Below are 25,073 nucleotides of genomic sequence, written 5' to 3'. Positions count from 1 at the left end.
AATTGACATATTTTTAAACCTCATCTCAAAAGAAAAAGTAGAAAATGTAAAGCAAGGTTTCCCCTTTCTGCTTAAGAATTAGAGTATTGATTTGGCTAGGAAGTAAAGATTATACAGAGTTTATGGTAAGGTTTGAAAATGAACCCAGAAACCCAGTGAATGATATTGAATAAACAAATATCATAGCATACAGTTTGAGTCATATCTCCTGCCCAGTGGAACTGCTTGAAGGGAGAGCATTATTAAATGAATAAATGGGCTCCCTTGAAAAAGTCTTATCAAGTAAAGGGAAGGAAAACATTAAGAACATGGACAGTTCTTATACATGTTCCAGAAAAAAGACATACTTTTAGAAAAAATCCCTCTTTTGGACTAGGTATTTCCATGCAATGTACTGCTTAATGTAATAATGTTTTATATATTTATTCAATGAAAATATATGATGAGGAAAAAAGTATTTCATTTTCCTTTGGTGCATATATTATTCAATACACAAACACAGACATACAGACAGAAAATCTTTTCCCTTTTTGTTACTATGTGATTGCCATCTTACCATCATGTGTAGGAGAAAGGTCACAATGCAGAGGCATAGGTTCACTTGTAAACCGAAATTCAGAATAATACATTTGTTTATTTTTGGCAAAGTTCTCAACAGAATCATTGTATTAGTAATTGCTCATTATAAAATAAATTAATTGAGTAAACTCCATAAATTGTTCTAGACATTGTATAAATTTTAGAATTAAATATAATTACTTACCACTGGATTTAAATTCAACAAAATTATTCTTATTGTTTCTAAACCAGAAGCACCCATTTCTGTGGAAAAAGAAAAGAACAATTAATTTCAGTTAGGGGAGTTGAAGGCAGCAAAATCTGAGGTAGACCAAGTAGAATTTTGTCTGACATGGATCACAAAGGTATAAAAGACAAAAGTACAGGATATATTCAGAGAATATTAGCTGTCAAATTAAATATAGTAAAGAACATCTGAAGCAAAATAGGAATTATAAAGTTATCATATATTCAGTGATTTTTATATGATGATCCACTGTATTAATAACTCAAAATACATTATCCTATTGAATTCACAAGACAACACTGCAAGATGTTTTATACCCATACCATAGATGAGAACTCTAAAGCTTAGGTAAATTGCTATTTTTATGTTAGAGCTTAAGTGAGTAGTAGAGTTAAAATTTAAATCCAGGACTGCCTAACTGCAAAGACCTTATTCTCACCAAATGCTATTTAAGCCTAGTAGTACCGTGTGAGAGGCAGATGGTAGAGAATCTTGAATCCAATGAGGTGTTGGGACTTAACTTGGTATAAAATGGGGAATGAATGAGATGCTTTATGCTGGCTGAGTGGCCAGGTCCAATCTTATGAGATGATACTCAGGCAGCCCTCAGGAGGCTTCATGATCACCAATGGGCTTCAGGTCACCAAGACACAGAGGTACCCCCATGGTGGGGTCACTGAGGCAGAGAGCCCCTCATATTTGCTTCCATGGTGGTCACGATCTTCTGAAAAGCCAACATTCCCAAGGTGAGATTGTTGGCCCCAAAGCCTAGGAGAGCCTCTGAATCACCACTGAGGTGACTCAGGTCCACAACAAATTGCCCAAAGTAACGTCAATCAGTCATTCTATATGTTAATCAAAGTATTTGCACACTAAATGCCCTTCCCTTTTGTTACTTTAAGAGGTGTGTGGACTATCCGTGGTTTCTAGAATATGACGTGCTGTCTCATATTTCTGTGGGTAAGGAGCCCATCCTGGTTCCTTAATCTGGAACCCTTTCCATCCCCCTCATGTACTCAGTTCTTCCTACTCATCCCTCAATCCTCATCTCAAGCATCACCATCTCCTGAGAGCATTTCTTGGTATCTCTTCCACCGTCCCATCCTACTTGTTTAGCTAGCTCTCCTTCTTTACTCCCTTTAGTAATTCACATATTAATTTTTCCTCTGTGCCATCCTGTGAGCTCCTTGAGAACAAACTCAATACTTTTTTTCTTTTTAGTATCTCCAGTGTTAGCAGACTGTCTGGCATATAGCATGCACTCATTAATTTTAGAAAGTGAAGGATACAGTCATATTCTCTCAAGTACCTAAAAGCAAATGTCTGCAGTTCAACAGTGTTGCCCCTAGATAGCAGCCTTTTGCATAATCTTTGACAAGTTTGTGTGAGTGCAATTCTTAACAAGAAGATTCAGGTGTATAACACAGGAAGACAACTGCATTGCAGGAAAAATTACCTTTTGCAGAAAAAGTACTATTAAATAAAATTACGGAAAATAACCTCACATGCTTTCTGAAAGAAATTTTGGTATGGATGAGTGAAATAAATCCTAAAATGGTACAGAGCATGTCAATCTGGGAAATGTAGTTCCTGAAAGACCTTAAAAGTGGGTGATAGTGATACGAAGTTGACAATTTGCAATCTAGCATAAACAGATATCCAAAACAACCAGTTTTTAAAGCAGTTAGAGCAGATTTGCTTTTCCTTGAGTGGGCCAAAATAAATGTATCAGGATGAGATTTTGTCACCAAAACTGTTTTACTGAACTTTTCCTACTATTCACTTCTATATTTTCTACCTTCTATATTGTCATGAATATCCTTCTATGTCATCACATACATATCTACCTCATTCTTTCAAAAATCTGCATGAAATTAATAAATATGTACCATACATTATAACCATTTCCCCTTAAAACCAGGGAATTTGGTCGATTCCAGTTCCTGCTATTACCAACAATGCTACAATGAACATATAGATACATACACATGTACATGTACACAAGTTGAAGCATTTTCCATAGGATAGACTCTTAGAAGGGCAGTGGCCATATTGAAGGATATGTGCAAATAATTTTTACATTGTTTTTCCAAATTTCCCTCTCAAAAAGCAGCATCAATTTACACTCCCACCAACAGAACTTGTTAGTTACAAACTTAATAATAATTGATATTATCAGGGTTTTTTTTAACTTTTAAAATATAATAAGGACTGAGATAACCTGATATATACCCATCATCTATTCAGAATCTGGCAATAAGTAAAAAGAAGTTGACTGAATGATAAAATGAATAATTTAAAAAAGATTATAAATTACCATGTACACTTAGATACATTTCTATTCTTTCCTTTATTACATTGATACATTATTATGCTGATAAGTCTGACTATTGTTTCATCTGTACTACACTACTTTTTTAGTATGTTTCGATATCTGGTGGGAGCAATTTCCATCATCACTTCTTTTTTTCTTTTTTAGCAATATGGGTACTTCTGATAAGCTCATGTTTAAAAAAACTGATGAGATTTTAATTAAAATTATATTGAGAGACTCGGGCAAGATGGCGGCATAGAGAGGAGTGGAAGCTAAGTAGTCCCCCTGGAACAACTACAAAAAAACAGAAACAACTAGTAAATAATCCAGAATAACTGCGGGGGGACAAACGAGACCATCCACTCATCATACACCAACCTGAATTGGGAGGAATGCCGAGAACACAGCATAAAATCTGTAAGTAAAACCTGTGGAACCAAGTCGTGAGACCCCCTCCCCCATAGCCCGAGCTGCAAAGCCTCGTGGTGCCAGAGAGAAGCTCTTTCCCAGCAAGCGAATACAGCTCAGCTGAGCTCCAACTGGGGTTTTAAGTAGCGAGTGTGAACTGCTCACTACAGGTACGCATCCCCAAAAAACAGACAGAGGCTTTGGGTGATGACTGACCTGGGAGAGCCCGAGGGTCGCCTTGGACTGGGGCTGAAGGGGACTATATGTTTCTTTTTTGGCTCAGTGGAGAAAGCCCCAGTCATTTTCAGTTTCCAGGGCTGTGACTCTGGGAAGGGTGGAGACAGCACAAGCAGAGAGTGAGACCATTGAAATGCTAATGACCTCCACCTGAGGGGTCTATCTTCTCTAGGAGGAAAGGGGTGGGGCCCTTTCCATTCAGAACCAGACCCCAGAGCCTGGGGGAACATGGCCACACCTCCTCACACCAGTCAAGAATTATAGGCTAACAGGCGTCACCTGCTGGGCAGAAAAGCTCAGTGACCCGAGGCATCAAAGGGTGGAGCAATTTTCTAAGACACACCCGCAGGGAAACCAGATACTGAATATTTCTACTCTCTGGGACCTGAGCCTGTTCTGGTCTGGGAAAACCTGATTTGGATAACCAAGGAAACCATGCCTAGACAACAGAAAATTACAACCTACAATAAGAAAAACAAAGTTATGGCCCAGTCAAAGGAACAAACGTACACTTCAACTGAGATACAGGAATTTAAACAACTAATGCTAAATCAATTCAAAATGTTTAGAGAAGATATTGCAAAGGAGATAGAGGCTGTAAAGGAAGCACTGGGCATGTATATGGCAGAAATCAAAAGTTCAAAAAACCTACTAGTAGAATCTATGGAAATGAAAGGCACAACACAAGAGATGAAAGACACAATGGAAACATACAACAGCAGATCTTAAGAGGCAGAAGAAAACACTCAGGAACTGGAGAACAAAACACCTGAAAGCCTGCACGCAAAGGAGCAGATGGAGAAAAGAATGAAAAAATATGAGCAACATCTCCGGGAACTCAAGGATGAAACAAAGTACAATAATGTATGTATCATTGGTGTCCCAGAAGGAGAAGAGAAGGGAAAGGGGGCAGAAGCAATAATAGAGGAAATAATTAATGAAAATTTCCCATGTCTTATGAAAGACATAAAATTACAGATCCAAGAAGCGCAGCGTACTCCAAACAGAAGAGATATGAATAGGCCTACGCCAAGACACTTAATAATCAGATTATCAAATGTCAAAGACAAAGAGAGAATCCTGAAAGCAGCAAGAGAAAAGCATCCATTACATACAAAGGAAGCTTAATAAGACTATGTGCGGATCTCTCAGCAGAAACCATGGAGGTAAGAAGGAAGTGGTGTGATATATTTAAGATACTGAAAGAGAAAAACCGCCAACCAAGAATCCTGTATCCAGCAAAGCTGTCCTTCAAATATGAGGGAGAGGTCAAAATATTTTCTGACAAACAGACAATGAGAGACTTTGTGAACAAGACACCTGTCCTACAGGAAATACTAAAGGGAGCACTACAGGGTGATAGAAGACAGGAGTGCGTGGTTTGGAACACAATTTTGGGAGATGGTAGCACAACAATGTAAGTACACTGAACAAAGGTAACTATGAATACGGTTGAGAGAGGAAGGTGGGGAGCATGTGAGACACCACAAGAAAGGAGGAAAGATAACGACTGGGACTGTGTAACTTGGTGAAATCTAGAGTATTCAACAATTGTGATAAAATATACAAATATGTTCTTTTACAAGGAAGAACAAGCAAATGTCAACCTTGCAAGGTGTTAAAAATGGGGAGGCATTGGGGGAGGGATGCAATCAGCATAAACTAGAGACTGTAACTAATAGAATCATTGTATTATGCTTCCTTTAATGTAACAAAGGTGATATACCAAGGTGAATGCAGATAAGAGGGGGGGATAGGGAGGCATGTTAGACACTTGACATTGGTGGTATTGTCTGATTCTTTATTCTACTTTGATTTAAGGTTATTTTTCCTTTTGCTGCTTCCTAGCTGTCATTTTTTTTCCTCTTTCTTTTGCCTCTCTACCTTCTTTGACTCTCCCTCCTGCCTTGTGGAAGAAATGTAGATGCCCTTTTATAGATAGTGGTGAAGGTGGTGAACACATAAATGTATGACCATGCAGAAAACCATCAATTATTTACTTGGGATGGAATGTATGGTGAGCGAACAAAACCATATTAAAAAAAATGGGTTGATGACAAAACCTCGAGGGCAATATACTGAGTGAAATAAGCTAGACACATAACGGCAATTATTGCAGGGTCTCACTGATAGGAACTAATTATAATATGTAAACTCATAGGCATGAAATATAAGGTACCAAGATGTAGGACGAGGCTTAAGAATGGGGAGTGGTTGCTTAGCATGAGCAGAATGTTCAATTAGGATGAACTTAAATGTTTGGAAATGAACAGGGGTGTTGGTAGCAAGATGTGAGAATAACTAACAGTGCCGAATGGTGTGTGAATGAGGTGGAAAGGGGAAGCTCAGAGTCATATATGTCACCAGAAGGAAAGTTGGAGGTCAAAAGATGGGAATGTATAAAACTGAATCCTATGGTGGGCAACATCCATGATCAACTGTACAAATACTAGAAATCCCTTCCATGAACCAGAACAAATGTATGACAATACAATTAGAAGTTAATAATAGAGGGGCATATAGGGAAGAACTATATACCTATTACAAACTATATACTACAGTTAGTAGTATTTCAACATTTTTTCATAAACAGTAACAAATGTACTATATCAATACTACGAGTCAACAATTGAGGGGGGTTGGTTAGGGATAGGGGAGGATTAGAGTTTCCTTTTCTTTTTTTCTTTTTTCATCTTTCACTTTATTTCTTGTCTGGAGTAATGAAAAGTTTCTAAAAATTGAACAAAAATTAAGTGTGATGGATGCACAGCTGTATGAGGGTACCCAGGGGCAAGTGATTGTATACTTTGGATCTTTGGATAATTGTATGGTATCTGAACAATCTCAATTAAAAAAAAAAACAAACAAAAAAACTATGCATTGAATATAGATGTGCATAATTCTAGATGTTGGGAATGAACAAGATACACATGGTCCCTGCCATCAAGTAGCTTATGGAGGAAGAGAGAAAAAAATATAGACATGTGAGAAACATGTTCTTCAGACTAGTTCTTCAAAGAGCAACATTTAGATAAATGGCTAACTTTTCAACAAAAATTATGAAAGCAGAAGTCAATGGAGTATTTTTTAAAGTTTTAAAAGAAAAGCCCTGCCAACGTAGAATTTTATCTCCAGAAAAGCAATTTCCTTCAAAACCAGTGGAAACGAAAAACACTTTCAGATCATTGAAATCTGAGCAAAGTTGTTACCAGCAGACTTGCAATACAAGAAATACTAAAGGAAGTTCTTCATTCTAAAGGAAAATGATCCCAAAATCTACAGGAAAACTATCACCAGAAAGGGTAACTATGCGGGTAAGTGTGAAAAAAATCCACTATTTAAAGCAATAACAATAATGTCTTGTGGGGTTTATATTAAATTTAAATGGACTAAATACTAGGATTAAAAGACCAAGATTTCTATATAGGATTTTAAAAATTATACCAAACATATCCTGTTTGTAAGAAACACCTTAAATATAAGGATACAGACAGGTTCAAAATAAAAAGATGGTAAAGATACATTGTGCAAACACTAACAAAGAAAGCAGGCATGACTGTTACTATTAGAACAAGTACATTTTAAGGAAAGATGTATTACTAGAGTTATAAAGAGGGACTCTTCATAGAGATAAAAGGGTCAATTCAACAGGAAAATGTAATAATTCTAAATGTATATGCATATAATTATATATTCAAAATATATAAAATAAAAAGGACAGAAGTAAAAAAAAAATTATACTGAATTTATAGATTACCAACTTTGAAACCTTCAAAACTCCAGCATTAGTCTATACTGTCACCTGTTAACAGTATGATAGATATATTACATAGGATAAATATTTGAGAAAAAAGTTAAAACTTCCAGAAATTTGCAGATCTATGAGAGAACCTACTGACAATAAGATTATCTTTCATTATAGCCTTTAGTTGGCTTTTATTTCCTTTCAGAACCATTCAGCTTTCTTATATAGAAGCTCAGAAACAAAAAATATATAGAGTAGGAGGCAAAATAGAATTTCCAATATTAGTACAGGATGAAAGTTCTTTACTTTTAGCCATGATATATTCCTCAAAATAACAATGAGAGCAAATAATGAACCCTAAACATCAGACATACCTGTTACATGGAAAAACCCCATTCCCAGAAAGTCAACACTTACTGTCACTATATATGGCATAATTGTTTATTTTTATTTCATGAATATTACAATGTATAAATGATTGTTACAATATTTTAAACATGGGCTAAATATTAAACACAAATAATAAAAATTAATGTCCTAAGACAACGTCTCTAAATTCTATTATGGTTTACTCAGATAACATTTAGTAGACTGAAGAAACTGATTTCATATTGGGAAGGAATTACTGGTGGCAATTTTGCCAGTGCTTTTGTGGATTATTAAGAAAATGAGTAAACAAAAATATTGTTAGATGATTATGTTTAAAACTAATGAAAAAAGGCAACAAACTTACCCAAATCATTACACAAATTCTGTTTCATTGATAAAGATGATAATGCCCTGATTACTGATCTGTGGGCTAGCAGGCAGCATGTGCTCACACAGTGTGCTGGTTTATTAGCTTATATTCATGCTGAATGGTGCATAAAAAGCCAATTTTATATTGTATATATGCTACTAGAATAAAAGGTATTCTAAAAACTTTAGGACTGAACTGAACTCTAATGTAAACTATAGAGTATAGTTAATAGTATAATTAATATTGTTTCATCAATTGTAAACATACTGATGCAAAATGTTAATAAAAGAGAAAACTGTGGGGGTTGGAATCAATGAAGGGTGTCAATATAACATATGGATAGAGCGAGTTGGATGAAAGTGGAGTAAATGAAACATGAGGACCACCTGCATTTATTGATGTTGGCTTAAAAGATCAACCCTAAGTATTGCAAAAGATTTTCTTAAAAAGAGGACCACATTTTGGTTAGAAATCCATAGAGCCAGGCTCCCCTGTGATTAGTAAGATGACTGAGTAAAAGGTGCAAGCATGTACTTTCAGTAGGGGGACAGTGAATATGTGTGGTGAGTGATCTGAGGCATTGGTACAAAAGTCTCAGTGCATGCCTGTGATCAGCCTAAGGACTGCTGACTGGGAGGCACTGACTGGGTGGAGACTTTGCTATCAGTGGGGCATAAGCCACCAAGTGTGGGGCACATGAAACTAGGCAGGGGTTGTAAAGAAAGAAGATTAAAAAAAAATCTTTATGTGCCAAGTACTATGCTAACTGCATTTTAAACATTTTCTCATTTAATCCACTCTTTCACAGAAGAAGAAAACTGAGAAAAAGAAAAATGGTTTGGGAACCACCATGACCTAGTTCCAATGCTGGCTCACTCATTCATTCACTAAATGTTTTTTGAGGATTTCATTACGTGCCTGTGAGCTAGGTGCTGGGGTAGACAGGGAGACTAGAGTCCTTGCAAAGACAGAGAGCGAAAAACAACGACGAGTGTCATTCAAGGGTATTAATAGGTCCAATGGGAGAAGAGAAGGGGCGCCCAGCCCAGTAGAGTTGAGAAAGACATCTCGGAAGAATGAAATGAGCTTTGAGGTAAGTCTGGAAAAACACATAGGAAATAGTGAGATAAATGGAAAGCACATGCCAGGCAAATAGAGCAGAATAAGAGAGACGGAGAGAAATGGGGAAGATGGGCGAAAGAAAGAGATTGGCTCCTTCCAACAACTTGAAGTATTTTGGTAAGGCTGGTGAAAGAAGACGGTTTTATAAGATGACGATGCTCAAGAAGGAGTCAGAAGCCTGGATATGTACGACACCCTAAGATATTTTTATTTTGTTAAAGACAGTCCTTGAAGTATCTAAAGGAGAATAGTGAATTTGAAACCACTTGGATAGTTTGCTCTGGCATGGATAGGAGGATGATGAGATTGTTGGTAAGGAGACCAGTGAGGAAGTTGTCTGATGAACCAAGGCAGCAAGGAAATGATTTGCATTTTATAAAACTGTCATAATCCTTGGGATAACTGATTACTTAATTGCCCATATCACAAAATCCCATTATAATTGTGCATTTCACATCATCGGCAAATGGCGGTAACCAGTGACACTAGCTGTTTCCCAAAGATGGCACTGTAACCTAAAAAGCCCTTAAAACTGTAGGACTCTCCCTCTAAAACTACCTGCTGAAGGGGCAAAGCATGGAGACTAAGACTCAGCCCATCACCTCAAGAAAATGTGTTTTCTGCATTAAAAGGAATAGATATGAAAGTTTAAAAATGTGGTTTTAAGATTTCTAAGCTATTTTTTTGCTATTAATGAAGTATTATTTTATGATTATAAAATTAATATGTGCTTGTTGTAGAAAATTTACTAAATATAAATGTACAAACGGAAAATTAAAATCATGTCCCATTATCCAGAGGCAAGTGCTGGTAACAGTATATTTTTCCTTTCCGTTAACACTAGCTAAACTCTATCTTTCAGTTGATGCCTAGGAAATACAAATTTGTGATTGTTATTTAGTCTTTCTCTAAAACCTTATTCTTTGCATGTATTTTATGTTGAGATTATTATTATATAAAAGTTTGCACCTAATTTTTAAAAAATTCTTTATAAAAGTATTTTAAGGGATATTATTTTTATTTGAACTTGAATTTCATGGACAAAGACTATGGATAAATTTAAGAAATTATATATTAAACATGTTATTAACAAAACAGCCTTTAATGTCATTAAAAGCACTGTATACACAAAAGTGTAATAACCATAGCTATAATCACATTTTTTTAAGTTTCTGGAGTTATAGTTTTACTTCTGGTTCTCAGATGCTTTGAGTCTGTGAATTCAACAGATGACTCACACATCATTATGAAGCTGATATTTGTTTGTTAAGTTGCCAGCATTGTAGAGGAATATTTAGATAGATGTCCTCTACTATGAAGGCTTAAACTGGCCCTGGTTTTTCTTATGGCCATAAAACTTCCCTGGTTTTTGGATTGAAGACAATACAGGCTCTGCTACCTAAGATGTGTCCAGCCCTGGTTTGTGTCTAATGGATTCCTGCAACCAAAGTTATGGGGTATAGTTTTCTAAGAAAGAGGCAAACTTTCATCTAACAATCTGAACCCTGAAAAAAATATCTCTCGAAAAAAAGGCATGAGAAAATCTGCACCACAAAGCCCATCTGGCATCTCCCAGCTACCACCTGTACGCTGACTGATGTAAGGGTACTTAGATTTAAATACATGCTTTAGAGAAACATATATATATATATATATTTCCCAGCAAAGATGGAACATGATCTGACATGAGAATGGCAGCCCTCACACTGAGATGGTACTTATTCCTTATCTTTGTTTTAATCCAAAAAATCTGAGATCTGTACACTGTCCAGAATACATTAAACAATGACTAAGCTTTCATGATTTGTGGCTGTCATGTACTAGCCTGTTCCCTGTTATTCTCCATTTCCACAGTTAAAATGAATGTTTCTGCCCCTCACCCTGCCATAACAAAGAATTTACATTCTCTGTCTTACCTGCACTGAGATGTTGGCAGGTACTGGGATGAATGACATTGAAAAACTAAAGTAAATAGTTCTGTTTTATCCATTGAACAGAGATGACAGAAGACCTGGACACCTGAGGGAACAACTGGCTTATACTGTAATCGTTTTCAAAACAACTACAAGCCGGATGCAAAACTGCCCGAATAGGACCAGTATTGAGCATCGTTAGCTTCTCTGATGGCTCTTATCTATTCATACAACAACATAATCTTCACAGCAGGGTCAGAGTCCTTCTTTACCAAAGACTCTAGATGTCTCCACCGACCACTGAAATCTAGTAGTAACCTTAGGTCCAAGTACACAGCAAGCACTCTAAAAAGTTAACTGAAACCTTAACATTTTCCATCCACCCCAATTCATTTTTCCCTTTCAAAAGGAAAAAAACCTTTATCATATTCTGGTAACCCAGACTAGTTTCGATAGTTAGTCTTTCCCTTCCTCAATCTTCAGATTTTCTGACGGAAGACTCGTTTTCTGAAAGGAGGAAGCAAGCATGAGAATCTGAAAGGGAGCAGTTCTCCAGTAGAACAGAGGGAGCGGCGCACCCATCCTCCAATAACTGGCCTCTCCCAGTCACTTTCCAAGTCAGGTCCTTTCTACCCTGCACTGCTGCCTCCGAAAGCGAAGTACAGCAGGTCAAGAGGTCCCCAGACTTCTCACAAATTCCTCTCTCCACTCTCTTCCCTCCCCTAGAAGGTAGATGGAGAGAAAAGGAAGGAAAGATCACAGAATATCACACTGGCTTAGGAATTTGGTTTCCAAGGAACACAAAGGGGGGCCTTTTTGTGAAGATAAGGGTGTGTTCAGTTCACTGCATGTTTTGGCAAAGAACTTGTCAAGGGCCGTCAGCCAAGGCAGAGAAGCATGTAGCTTAGCAGGAAAAGGTCTGAGAAGTGAAATGCAAACATCAAGCCACTAAATCCCATGATAGAATGATTAGCATGAATAGTTAAAAGAGAAAACACCTATCACTTTGTCAACTAGAAATTCTGGTCAATATAAGGAAATGCTTTATAATGAGTTTGAAATTTGGAGCATTTGGTGATTCTTAGGGCAGGGTATGTAATTAATAGGAACCACACCTGCTGGTATCCAGAACCAGTTCACAATTATCACCATCTCTTTCAGGTTTAACAAAATCATCTATTGTTCCCCTTACATACTCATTCTTATTAGACCAAGTTGGGCTTATAGTCACCATAAATAGGCATTTGTTAAATATTTTGTCAATTTCCCAAGACCCATCATGTAAAATCCTTCACCACATCAGTTGAATTTGTTCCTTTCTTCCCATGCCTGTGGGCACACCCCGTTTCAAAATTCCATCATTATATTACTCATCTTTGTATCCCAGAGGTCCAGACTGTGACTGGCACATATTAAGTGCTTAATAAGTGCCTGTGGAATAAATATTTGCTGATTGGATTATTCTTCAGTCACTTCATAACACTGTTATCAAAATGATCTCCTCTGCTAGCTGGTTATGGGAGAATCTCTCTCTCTAAGAGAGAAATCATTAAGAGATATTATTAACCTGCCAGGGGAAAAAAGGTTAGATGCTTGAACTTTACCTACCAAGGCTTGCAGCTCTACATATTGGAAGCATGATTGGACTCAGAATTCAACTCATATTTGGATCCAGTTCTTGAACTTTACAGCTCTATGTGCTTGGATAAGGCACTTAAAATCTTTCATCTTACTTTGCTTATTTGTACAATTTGAGAGTTTATAAAATTAGAGAATTTATAAAATCACTGTTTTCCAAACTGATTCATACCCCTACTAATGGGTCAAAATCTATACAAACTTTTTTTTTATTAAATGACCCTATATTGTACACCTTAATATGTTTATGTTATATGAATTTTACTTCAATAAAAATGAAAATAAAATGAAATAAAAGAAACAAATGGAAATTCTGAAGTTTAAAAGTAAAATAACTGAAATGAAAAAAAAAATCCACAGAAGATTTTAATTGAAGGAGGAAAAAATTAGTGTACATGATAGTAGACAATAGAGATGCTGAAACTTGAAAACACAGACAACAGAGAGTGAAAAAAAAGATAAAATCTATGTAGTAATGTTAATAGTAAAAGTGAAAGTATTCTAGATGTTCACAATGAAATGTTGTCAAGCTTTCTCTGTGTTTGAAAATTTACAAGAATATTGTTGGAAAATAGAGTAATAATTATATGAAAAAATACAGCTGACATCATACTTAAAAGGGAAATACTGTGCAATTTTCCCCTTGGTAAAAGAAGACAAGCCTAACAATTATCACACTTTGTATGCAACATTATCTTGGAGTTCTTATCCAGCACAATAAGAAAAGAAAAAAAAATTGTGTTACAAAAGGAAAGGCAAAATTTGAATTGTCATACTTTCTCAGGTTTGTAAACAGAAATTCAGGTTTGTATATAGAAAATTCATGTCATCACTAATAAGTGGGGATATTTTTCCCTTTGCAATTTTATTGAAATATAATCACCCATACAGTCATCCAAAGTGTACAATCAGTTGTTCACAGTACCATCATATAGCTGTGCATTCATCACCACAATTAATTTTTGAACATTTTCATTACCCCAAAATATATATATATATAAATAAGAATAAAAATAAAGTAAATGTAAAAAAGAACACCCAAAACAACACAGCCCTCCAGCCCCCCCTCCCACCATTATTTAATTACTTGTTTGTCCTCATTTTTCTACTCATGTGCCCATACGCTGGATAAATGGAGCGTGGCCACAAGTTTTTCACAATCACATGGTCATAGTTATACACTCATCTTCAAGAATCAAGGCTACTGGGTTGCAGTTCAACAGTTTCAGGTATTTTCTTCCAGCTATGCTAATACACTAAAAACTAAAAAGGGATATCTATATAGCACATAAGAATAATCTCCAGATTGACCTCTCGACTCCATTTGAAATCTCTCAGCCCCTGAAACTTTACTTTGTTTCACTTTTTTTTCCACCTTTCGGTCAAGAAGGCTTAGACAAACATTTTTAATGGAATTATATAGAATATAGAAGAAAAAATCACATACAAGAAGTTAAAGTTAAAATAAGTTTTAAAACCACTAATAGATCATCCTACGTTTTTTCACGTTCTCAGATGTCTGAATTCAATGAATAAGTTGAAAGAGAGGTAAGAAGCTATGTTATGGACTACTAGGAGAGACCAACTCTTAAACATTTCAGTACAACCTCTGAGAGAGGAACTACAGTAGTTAAACAGCACCACAAGACCAATCCAAAGTGAGACATTCTGTGGGATAACTGGCTCAGGCTCTTCATTTGGTCAGTCTCATAGGAAAAAAAAAAAAAATGAAAGAAAGAAAAGGACCCCCCTAGATTAAAAGGAACTGATTTAGATCCTGATTTGGAAGTGATTTAGGTCCTAATTTGGACAAATTGGCTGTAAAGATTATTTGGGGGCTCATTTGAGGAAATTTCAATAAGAACTGAATATTAAAGAAAAGCGTTTATTGACATAGAAAAGTGGAAGTCATTCACAGGAAAAGACAAGTGACAAAATAGCATATACAGTAGAATCTCATTTTTATTTAAAAAAAAGCACATATATGTGAATAGAAAAATAACTGGGAGAATTTCATACAGCAAAGGGAACTGATATTATTAAGTATCTTCTATGTACTTAAATGTGATGTTAAGTATTTTTTTTACATCACTTATTTAATTATTAAATTTGCCCAAACACCATGCAAGGAAGATGTTATTAACCCCATTTTACAGACAAGACATATTTTAAGGGGTTAACATAACTCATCTAGGGTGATCAGAATATGGTGACTTTTTTCTTTTTTGCTTGTTTGTATTTTCTAACTTTCTATAATGCATGTTTACATCTTTTGGAATCATAAAAGGTTTTTTCTATTTTTTAGAAAATTAAGAAGAAAACGAAGACAAAATAGGAAAGTGCAGTGCTGTCCAACTTTTGAAAACCCACATCACCTTCTGATAAACGTAAAAATATGGTGCTATTTGAAATATCAATTAATACCATGATTTTTAATAATCAAAGCAATGATAGAGAGGGCTGCTTTGTTTTCAGTCAACAAACAAGGGTCCTGATGCCTTAGATATCCACTCCCAAATTCTGAAATGCTCCCTTGTAAAGGCATGTCCTTCATTTTAAAGTCCTTGGTGTTGTGGGAAGAACATAAACTTGGAAGTGAGAGAGATTTGTTTCAAATCCTGGCTATACCACTTACCAGTATGGTGATCCTGAACAAATTGTTGTATGCATCATTTCTGAGCCTTGGTTGTCTTGTCTGTAAAACGGGGTTAATATCTTTCTTGCAGTGTGTTTAAATGAATTAAATAAGTGATGTAAAGAAGATACTTAGCATCACATTTAAGTACATAGAAGGAACTCAAAAAAAGCAGTTCCCTTTCCTGACTGAAATAGAAGTGTTTTCAGGTACTGAATGACCTTTAGCCTACAGCCTCTTTAGGCAGCTCCCCCCATAGGCATCAACAGTCCCCCTAAAGGGCCTTCTGCTCCAACTCTTGTTACCAGCATTTATTTGACTTTCCTGCTCAATCTGAAGTCCAGCTAAGAATCACAGTTCAGTTACCTTCATCTCTATTCCCTCATCCAGTCATTCATTTGACCACTAATGTATTCAACAAATAGTTGTTGAAAGCCCACTGTGCTGAATAGTGGACCAGGCACCAAGTGGTATATGAAAGGCATGGCGCTCGCCCTCTCCAGGTTTGTGGTTTGTAGTCTAGTCCTTCAGAAGGAGACCCACTCTCTTGGGCTAAGTCAACTAGTATCCTGCTTTTTTTTTTTTTGCACTATTTCAGGACGACCACCTAGATTTATGATGCAGTTGCACACCTGAAACCAATGTACCACAATCTGTTTTTCTCAGCCCCTTCCATTAGATCCCTTGGAGAGTGATGCTGGCCAATGGTTGACTAGAATCTCCAAGAGAATCCCTTGGAATTTGTGATGCAAACAGCTCTCTCCCAAGCAAACTGTCCAGGTATTCCCATTGGGGCAGCAGAGAACACTTTTTAAATCTTTTATGCCTTTAGAAATTGATAGTGAAGGCCAGTGCACTTAATAATGTCACTTTTTTACTAACAACTATTGCCTTTTCTTCAACAATATGAATTTTATTTCCAAAATAATGAGAAATGCTATTTGGGTTTTCATTCCCAACTGCTAGTAAAAACAATCCTGTTCCTTAATTTATTCCCTTTTCCTCTCAATTCAAATGCACATCTCTATCAGTCATACCTGAAATAGAAGTGCACAACTGGTCACCACCCTGGTATCTTCAGCAGCACAGACCTGGCTGATTCACGTATTTTCAGACCACTTTTATTTTTAGGGCATAAAACACGACTCGAAGGAATCCAATAGTTCAACATTTTTTCTGTTATTTTCGTTACCAGATAAAACCCCAAAATAATAAATATATGTATCTTTTCATGTTTATAGCCAAGTACATCTTTTCCTAAATGTTTTTAAACATCAAATAGTAAATCCCTCTTTTCTTAATAATTAATGCTTTGAAAGGAAAAATACTTAAACATATAATTATTCAAAGTATTATGTTCTCACTTTTAATTATTTATACATATATATATTTAATCCAACATAAGTATGATGTTATGAACATACTGTGGAAGATTTCCCGTGAAATCTTTTAATATTTCCTCTTCAGCTTAATTACCCCTTCTCTCTTCTTAATATACAGTAGTATTTTATAGCATGGTCACTCATCTAACAGCCTATTATTTATCCTTCATGTTTCTCCATATTCAAACATAGATACAGATATATATATGATAATATAGATACAGAGATACAAATACAGGTATCAATATAGATACATAGAGAGATAGATAATATAGATAAAGGTACTGATATAGAGACAGAGATTTATAGATATACAGCTATAGATGATAAGATTATATATGCTTTTCTATACCCTCATCTTAACACTCAATAGTACCCCTACGGAAATACCTTAAGTCATCTAAGTCAACTGGTATATCTTGAATTCATTTACTGACTGCAGAATTTTGTTTTCTGTATTCTCTATTCTGTTCCTCTAGTCAATTTTTTTATTCCTGTAACAATACTATATTCCTAAGTGTGTTAAGGATCCAAATTTTCTCACTTCCTTAAATTGGAAGCAATTGAAACATAAGGTATAAGAGGCAGACCAAAAAAATTCAAGTATCAGCTTTATTATTTTGATAAAATAGTAGAGGTGGATGACATGGTTGAGATAGACAGTCACAATGAGAATCCTAATACTCATCTGAGAATCACACTTACTCACCCAGTCACAGGCAACCCTACAACACCCCAAACCAAGAAATACAGTCTGATCCTGTAGTCTTATACTCAGAAAAACATGTGATGTGTCTTGTCAACAGGCTGACCCCAAAAAAGAAAACCTGAGAGTGAGGTTGGAAGTTGTGGCCTGAAGCAAACATCCTTAATGCTGTCTCCCAAACTCACCAATCAGATGAGTCTTTATCCATCCATAACCAGGAGCTAATGAGGGATGGGGAGAAACGCAGGGGAGTTACAGTAGCTGAATCCCCACCTCCCCCCCACCACCACCACATAGAAACATGAGTCCAGAAGCAACAGTTGTAATAGTTGTTTTTTGGAGAATAGCAGCACTAAAGTAAATTCTGACACCTGGTGAGGAAAGGCCCCCTCAATATTCTTCTTAATCATTCTTTGAGTGGCTTTTGGAGACATTTATTCTTCTACCTGGACTTAAGATCCTCCTCATGTCCAACCCCAGTCAGACAATCTGTTGGACTAAGAATTCCACTGTTTTTGTTTTTGAGAAACTGACATTTTAAAATAATAATAATTCCCATCCAGGAATATCATGCCTTTATACTTTTCAGATCCTTTTTTTATGTCTTTCATTAATATTTTTCTGTGCATCCCTAAGAAAACTACTTTCAAATATTTCACAGTTTTAACCAAGATTATGAATGGATTCTTTCTCTCATTTCAGTTTCTAGATTCTTATTACTAGAGCAAAGAAAATTTATGGATTTTTACATTTATCCTACAAATACCAACCTTAAAATTTCTAAGAAAAATATCATATGCATGTTCAGTAAATCTGCCAGAATGCAATATACCAGAAATGGGTTGGCTTTTACAATGAGGATTTATTAGCTTACAATTTACAGTTCTTAGACAGTGAAAATGTCCCAACTGAAGGCATCAACAGGACGATACCTGGACCCCGAAGAGAGGCTGCTGGCATACGGGACACCTCTGTCACATGGGAAGGCACACGGCCGGTGTCTGCTGGTCCTTCTCTTCTGGGTTTCATAGCTTTCAGCTTCTGGTTTCAGTGCCTTCCTCTCTGAGCTTCCATTGTTCCTCTCTTAGCTTCTCTGGGGCTTTTCTCTGAGATCTATGGGATTTTTCCTTTATTCTCTTACAAAGGACTCTGAGCATTAAGACCCAACGTGAATGGGGTGGGTCACATCTCAACTGAAATAATCTAATCAAAAGATCCCACCCATAAGATGCCTGTACCCACAGGAATGGATTAAAAGAACATGGCCTTTTTGGGGGTACATAACAGTTTCAAACCAACACAATGCAAATGTGTGATAATAAATTTGGAAACACTAGAAGAAATGAATAATATCCCAGCAAAATATAAAATATCACAATTTAGAAATAGAAAACTTTAGTAGACCAATTGAATATTGAGGAACTTACACCTGGAGAAAAAGTTTCATAAACTCAAACACTTTTTTCAAATGAAGGCTGACCAACTCAAATTAGTATCAATTGCATCACTTTAAAGTCTAAAAGAATAAAAAGGTGTTTTGAGAATCTGTTAATCCTGACTTCACACAGAAGAACTGAAGAGTTAGCCTTAAGTCACCATATTGCACAAGGTGATCAACACACACAGCATCCACAAAGTTGGCCTTGTGTCCAACACATCAAAAATGAAGTCCCAGCTGACTCATGGACATACTGTGCTAGGAAGAGAAACCAGAGGTGGAATCTCCCTTACCTTTAATCTCTCCTTAGGTGTAGCTTTCCAGGAAAAGGCCAAAATATGCTGCAGCCCTGCCTGCCTTGGATAAAGGAACATGGATTCTCATTGCTGAGAAAGGCACCTAAATTCAGCCAAAATGAACTGACGGGTATCTCGAGAAGCTGCAGTGAAGAAAAATCAATTGAAATGGTACTCATAATAAGTTAATGTGAAAAATATCAGAAAAATTCTAAAGGATTAACAACATTTTGATGTAAGACATGGATTTATTAACAACTTAGAAAAGTAATGGATTCTAATCTTCTCAATGTCAGTGAATAGAATAATGGTCCTTAACCAAAGGAAGGTCAATTAAACATCCCAAACTGTGGAGAAAAACATGCTCATGTTATGAACTGAAAGTTCAGTGCTTTCTTAAGTATTATGTGAATACACAACAGAGCCATATGAAATCAGAGTGTTACTCTGCCACTGAAAAACAGAAACAAAAAAAAAAAACATAAAATTTCTGTTCTCTCTAATTAATCTTTTCAGGATGTTTTGTAGTTCCTGGTTAGGAAACCAATACTAAAATGCAACTTTTACAGGTCTGTCAAACTCACAGGTAACTTACTAATCATAAAAGGATCAGTTGCGATGCCTCAGGTAAAAAGCCAGTAATATATGAGTCTTCGATAGAGAAATGCAATGACCCTGAAGAACTAAGAATGACCGGCTACTCATTTTTAGAAGCATCCCTCTTCCTCACCACGCTAGAGCTGGTAGTTCTAAACTACAGTCTTTCCTGAAATCTTTGGAGATAATTTTTTCTTAATGTTCTATACTGTTTTCAGACTCCACCTTTCTACAGATTAACATTTGTGGCATAGCTGGGAGCACAGGTGCTACTGGATACCACGCAGGGCATCCATATCCATTGGCTGCCACGCCTCATAGCATGCGGTTCAAGAAGCCAGTGAAGCATTTTTATGTTATTTCTTCCCATGGGTGGAGTAGTAGGTTCAAAAAATTATCAAAAGAAATACTTTCCTCCTCAGGAATTACCAATAATAATATTGGTATAATGTGATTACTAAAAAAGCAGAATTAATGGCTCCCACAAAATTTAAAAATATTTGAGGATTTTTGTGAAATGTGTTCTTCATCTTCCAAAGGAAGATTTAAAAGGTGCAAATACAGGAGTCAAGAAAATAACCAGATAGTATAGTAAAATTAATACATCACTTCCATTTTGTTTCATATCTTTTCATCTCATCCTAAACTTGAATGATGGAAAGTCAATCACGTCCAGTCCAGTAAGGATGCCAGGCCCCGGGTTCTAATCAGTGCAAACAAGACTTGTTTGTTCTGGGTCTGGTTTCTTAGACTGACTTACTCAGAATCTTATATTAACCTCATTTTCTTATAATCTTATTATTAATCTTATAATTACCTTATTTTAATTTATTATGATCTAATGATCATTAGCATTTAAATTAACATTTAAATCTCTTAATAAGGCTAAAATATATTCTAGTATGAGTCTTATTTTCTCATAAAAAAGAAGCAGAAAAGAATTATCTATAATAAACTTCATGCATGGAGGAGTAGGCACTCTCACACTATTGGCGAGGATGTAAATTGGTACAGAATTTTTGGAAGACAATGTATTAAAATTTTGCATGCATGTCCCCTTTGGTCCAGCAGACATACTTGCACAAGTTTTTTTTTTTAAATATACGTTCATTTATTCACTCTGCAAAGTTTTGGGAATATGCTAGTAGATGAAACAGAGATGATTCTTCCCCAATACAGCTCGCCATGCATTGGTGGAGAAAGGCAATATAAGGAATCCAACAAAGAAATAACAATCATATGTGGCACTAAGGAAACAAGGATACAAAGGAAACAAATGGGAGTGACTGCTAAAAAATAATGGAGATGACAGTGAAGCTGCCCAAAGGTAAGGAGAAGGAAGGAAAGACCTCTCTGAGAAGGTCACATAAGGTACTACAGGAAGCCAGCCAGGAGAGAGAGAAACTGAGTGAAGAGCTGAGAGAAAGGAGCTTAGGGTTTTAGCAGAATAAAAGAAGGTACATGTGAGAGGGAAGGATATGTGATGAGGCTGGAGAGAATAGAAGGGAGCTCCCCCTAGGCAGGCAGTTTAAGATTCTGTTACAAGTACACTGGAAGCGACAATCCTGTGGCAAAAAGTTTCCAATATGTGGTAAAATTTCCACAAACTTCTTTAAACTAATAATTACAGGAATCACAGAGTTATGGTGACATATGCTACTTATCACCTAAAAGAAAATCATTAAATTGGGTCACCAGATCCATTTTCAATAATTATTAAAGTGTGATGTATTCTCTGTAGATGCACAATTATATCCTCTGACACTTCTGGATGCCTCAGATGATGATCTTAATGGAGTAAGTGTATAATTTCCAGTACCATGGATAGTAAAGAAGTGACGGACCACTACTTTTGCACACCGTGGTTCTACCTTCATGATGTATGTATAATTTTATTAATGAATGATTTATGGAACTAATAGCTTAATTCATAAATTCATGGACATTCAAAAGCAATCAAATACCAAAAAGTAGTAATACCTGACATCTACAATATATTACATACATGTCTCCACTTAAAACAAACAAAAGCCAATGAAGGTGAAGACTCATTAACATTCTCTACTTGACAGATAATAGAACTGCTGTACATAATGAGTTTTAGAAACTTCATGGAAACCTGTGAAGATACTGCCCATTTGAATAAATATTCATTGTTATTGTTCACCCTATGCCTTATATGACATAAATCTGTGATGTTTTATTCTTTTTCTTTTCAATATGGCCCATCAATTGAAGCACATATATGCATACAGTGAGGGTACCTTGTAATCATCATAATTATTACTGGTATGATCCTTACTTTCATTTCAGCTTCTTGAATAAGAGCCAGTTTCAGGTTGAGCTTAAGATTCCAAAGTCATTATCCAGAAAATATAACATAACCACTCACCAGAAACCACTGGAAAATCCTCCTTTCTTTTTTTGTTTCATGAAAAATGAAAAGAGCAAGTAAAAGCACTGCCAAATCCAGAAGGTACTATCAAATGCACTCGCCAGTGGAGTAACCTCCAGATCACCCTCCTACCACCATGTAACTGTAGCTCCAATACCAGGGTGCTTAAACACCTTACTAGGGTCCTTGACTCCCAAAGAAAGGGGAGGTTTGGTTTAAAGTGCTGTGAAGAACATATGAAAAGAAGATTGGAGAATTCTGTCTGCCTACGGAGTGCATGACGGGATTGGTCACCCCTTTCAATCATCCTTGATCAAAACAGTTAGAGAGAGGCAGCCTGCAACTGACCAAGTATAGCACATCACTCTCCTATCAAGAATAGCCCATACAGACCCTTTATATTCTACCCTACCAAGGATCCTTAGGTAGAATTTCAAATATAAAAGTGAAAGTAGAGTTAAATCCTTAGCTTATGTTCCAGGAAAGAAAGAATGGAATGAGAATTAACATTTTTTTAAGTCCTAAGTAATTAAAAAATTGTCGAAGAACTAGAATTTTAGTAAAAGCAACTTAGAACAAAGTAAGCTACATCTAAAATTTAATAAACAATGCAATTTATTGGTATACCTAGCAATAATATAATTCACTGCTATCGTATTTTAAGTCACCTTTGTCTTTAGCACAATAATACTCTGAAGAATTGCAAGATATTAAATATAGGAAAGAAAAACTTGAAATTTCAGTTCTCCTCTTCTTCCCTGCCCCAAAGTTTAGAATGATACTCACAAACAGTTGCCTTCCTCACTTAATTTTTTAAATAACTTTCTTGTCTATTTATAAAAGTAATACATTCCCATTACAAAAACAAATCAGAAAATACCTGATATAATAAATAAAATATACCCATAATCCCCTCATTCAAATAATATGTTCTAGAATGATACAGTGGGCCACTTCAGTCTTTGCCCATGCATATGTATAACACTATAATAAAAAAGCCAAGTTTATATACATAGAAACCTTAATCTCTCACCTCTGTTAACCAAATTCAGACGCAATTCAGAAAGGCAACTAATGTTTTGGTCTCTGAATTCAGCATTATAGAAATCACTGATAAATTCATAAAGCTTCTTCTCCCTTGCATTTGTTAACAAGGCTAGTCACAGAGAAACTGCTTCCTAATTCAGAAAAGCCTTCACCTGAGGCCTCGGTCTTACCATAATGGAAAGAATTCAGTAGTTCACTTTCTGACTCTAATCAAAAAGTTCGTAAAATGCACATTGTTGGATTTTAGGTGAACTCTACAAAGAATGTCAGACCGGCTATTCAGAAATTTTATTTCCAAGTGGAAGCATATTTAAAAGATTCATTAATTATTTCTCTGTTCAATTCAACATCTATCATATTTGTCACAAATACTATTTCAGATAAATGGTGCACAACACCAGGGATCAGCAAACTTTATCTGTAAAGAATTAAGATAGTAAACATTTTGGCTTTGCAGGCCAAACTTCCTCTCACCAACTACTCAACTCTGATCAACTCAGCCATTGTAGCACAAGAGCAGCCACTGACAGACGACATTTAAACAAATGGACCTAGCCGTGTTCCAACAAAACTTTATTTACAGAAACTTTATGACGAAATCAGACTTTTGCCTGAAGCTGTTTTTGCCAACCCCTAAACTGCACAATCCTTTCTGCCAGAATACTCTGGGATTAAACGGTTTCTCTGAAACTAAAAAGATTCCAAATCCTAATGCATAAATACTTTCAAAGATAAAATTATTCTTCTACCAAAACTTTCTCTTCATATTCTGGAAATTTTTAAATGCTTTGAACTCTAGCTTTACAACCAAACTAGATGAGACAGTGTTGGTAGTTTTTTCCCTACCCTGTAAAGAGTCCAAATGTTCAGGAGTGTGGAAGTGAGCAGCAGGGAGCAGGATGACTGCTCTGGGGTATATGTTGTCCGTAATTAGAACAGCACAAAAAACAACCTACCTCACTAGACAGCCTACTTTTTTTAAAGTTGTAAACGTAAAGAAATAAAGTCAGAAAGATACTATCTCACTATTATCAGAGATCTCATTTTATAGTGCATTATTTATGTATTTCAATATCCAAGGCACCACATAACTGTTTTCTCCCATTTTATTTCTAATTGTTTTTATTCAAAACTTGCATTAATAGTTGCTTGATGTGATGTTTTTCATCTTTGAATTTGTCATTTCTTTCAAAAAATTATACCATTGCTTAAAACCAACATTTTGCTTAACTTTATATGGACCCATACATGAGTATCTACCCACTCATACTCATGCTGAAAATAAATGATCTACCACAAATTAGGCTTTGGTGGGATTTTGTACATTTTGTTTTATTTTTCAGTTTTAATTGAACCATGAGAAGAAGCCAACTAGATTCTTTTTCAATGTGATCAGGGCAAGTTTTTACTCTTCTACATCATGATTAATTCATTATTCATCTGGGTATTATTCACCTTCCTATTAAACCTTGTCTGTAGCCTGTGAACTTTTCTTTCAGCTTCCAACAAAGAATTTCATTGCATTAGGAATTGAGGTGTGTCTAAGTTTTTACCTGGGAGCAAAAGTGATGCAAGCTCTTCTTGGTTAGGGTGGGGAGGAACCACATAACAGGTCTTCTGTATACTCCCAAGGACGAGAGCAGAGACGCTGCGGAG

The 25,073-nt window shown here is 35.9% G+C and overlaps 1 long non-coding RNA gene across 1 annotated transcript in view; it reads right to left on the bottom strand.

Moving 5' to 3' along the window:
* Window positions 1-25,073, bottom strand: part of LOC119511142 — a 76,313-nt gene that overhangs the window by 8,340 nt on the left and 42,900 nt on the right. Inside the window, exon 3 of the long non-coding RNA XR_005212160.1 lies at window positions 764-822. This is a non-coding gene — a long non-coding RNA (uncharacterized LOC119511142). The remainder of the gene's footprint in view (window positions 1-763; window positions 823-25,073) is intronic.

The sequence above is a fragment of the Choloepus didactylus genome, chromosome 16, assembly GCF_015220235.1.
Source record: "Choloepus didactylus isolate mChoDid1 chromosome 16, mChoDid1.pri, whole genome shotgun sequence".
NCBI classification, from domain to species: Eukaryota; Metazoa; Chordata; class Mammalia; order Pilosa; family Megalonychidae; genus Choloepus; species Choloepus didactylus.
The sequence above is the reverse complement of the archived record's forward strand: the minus strand, read 5'-3'. Positions and strand labels throughout refer to the sequence as shown.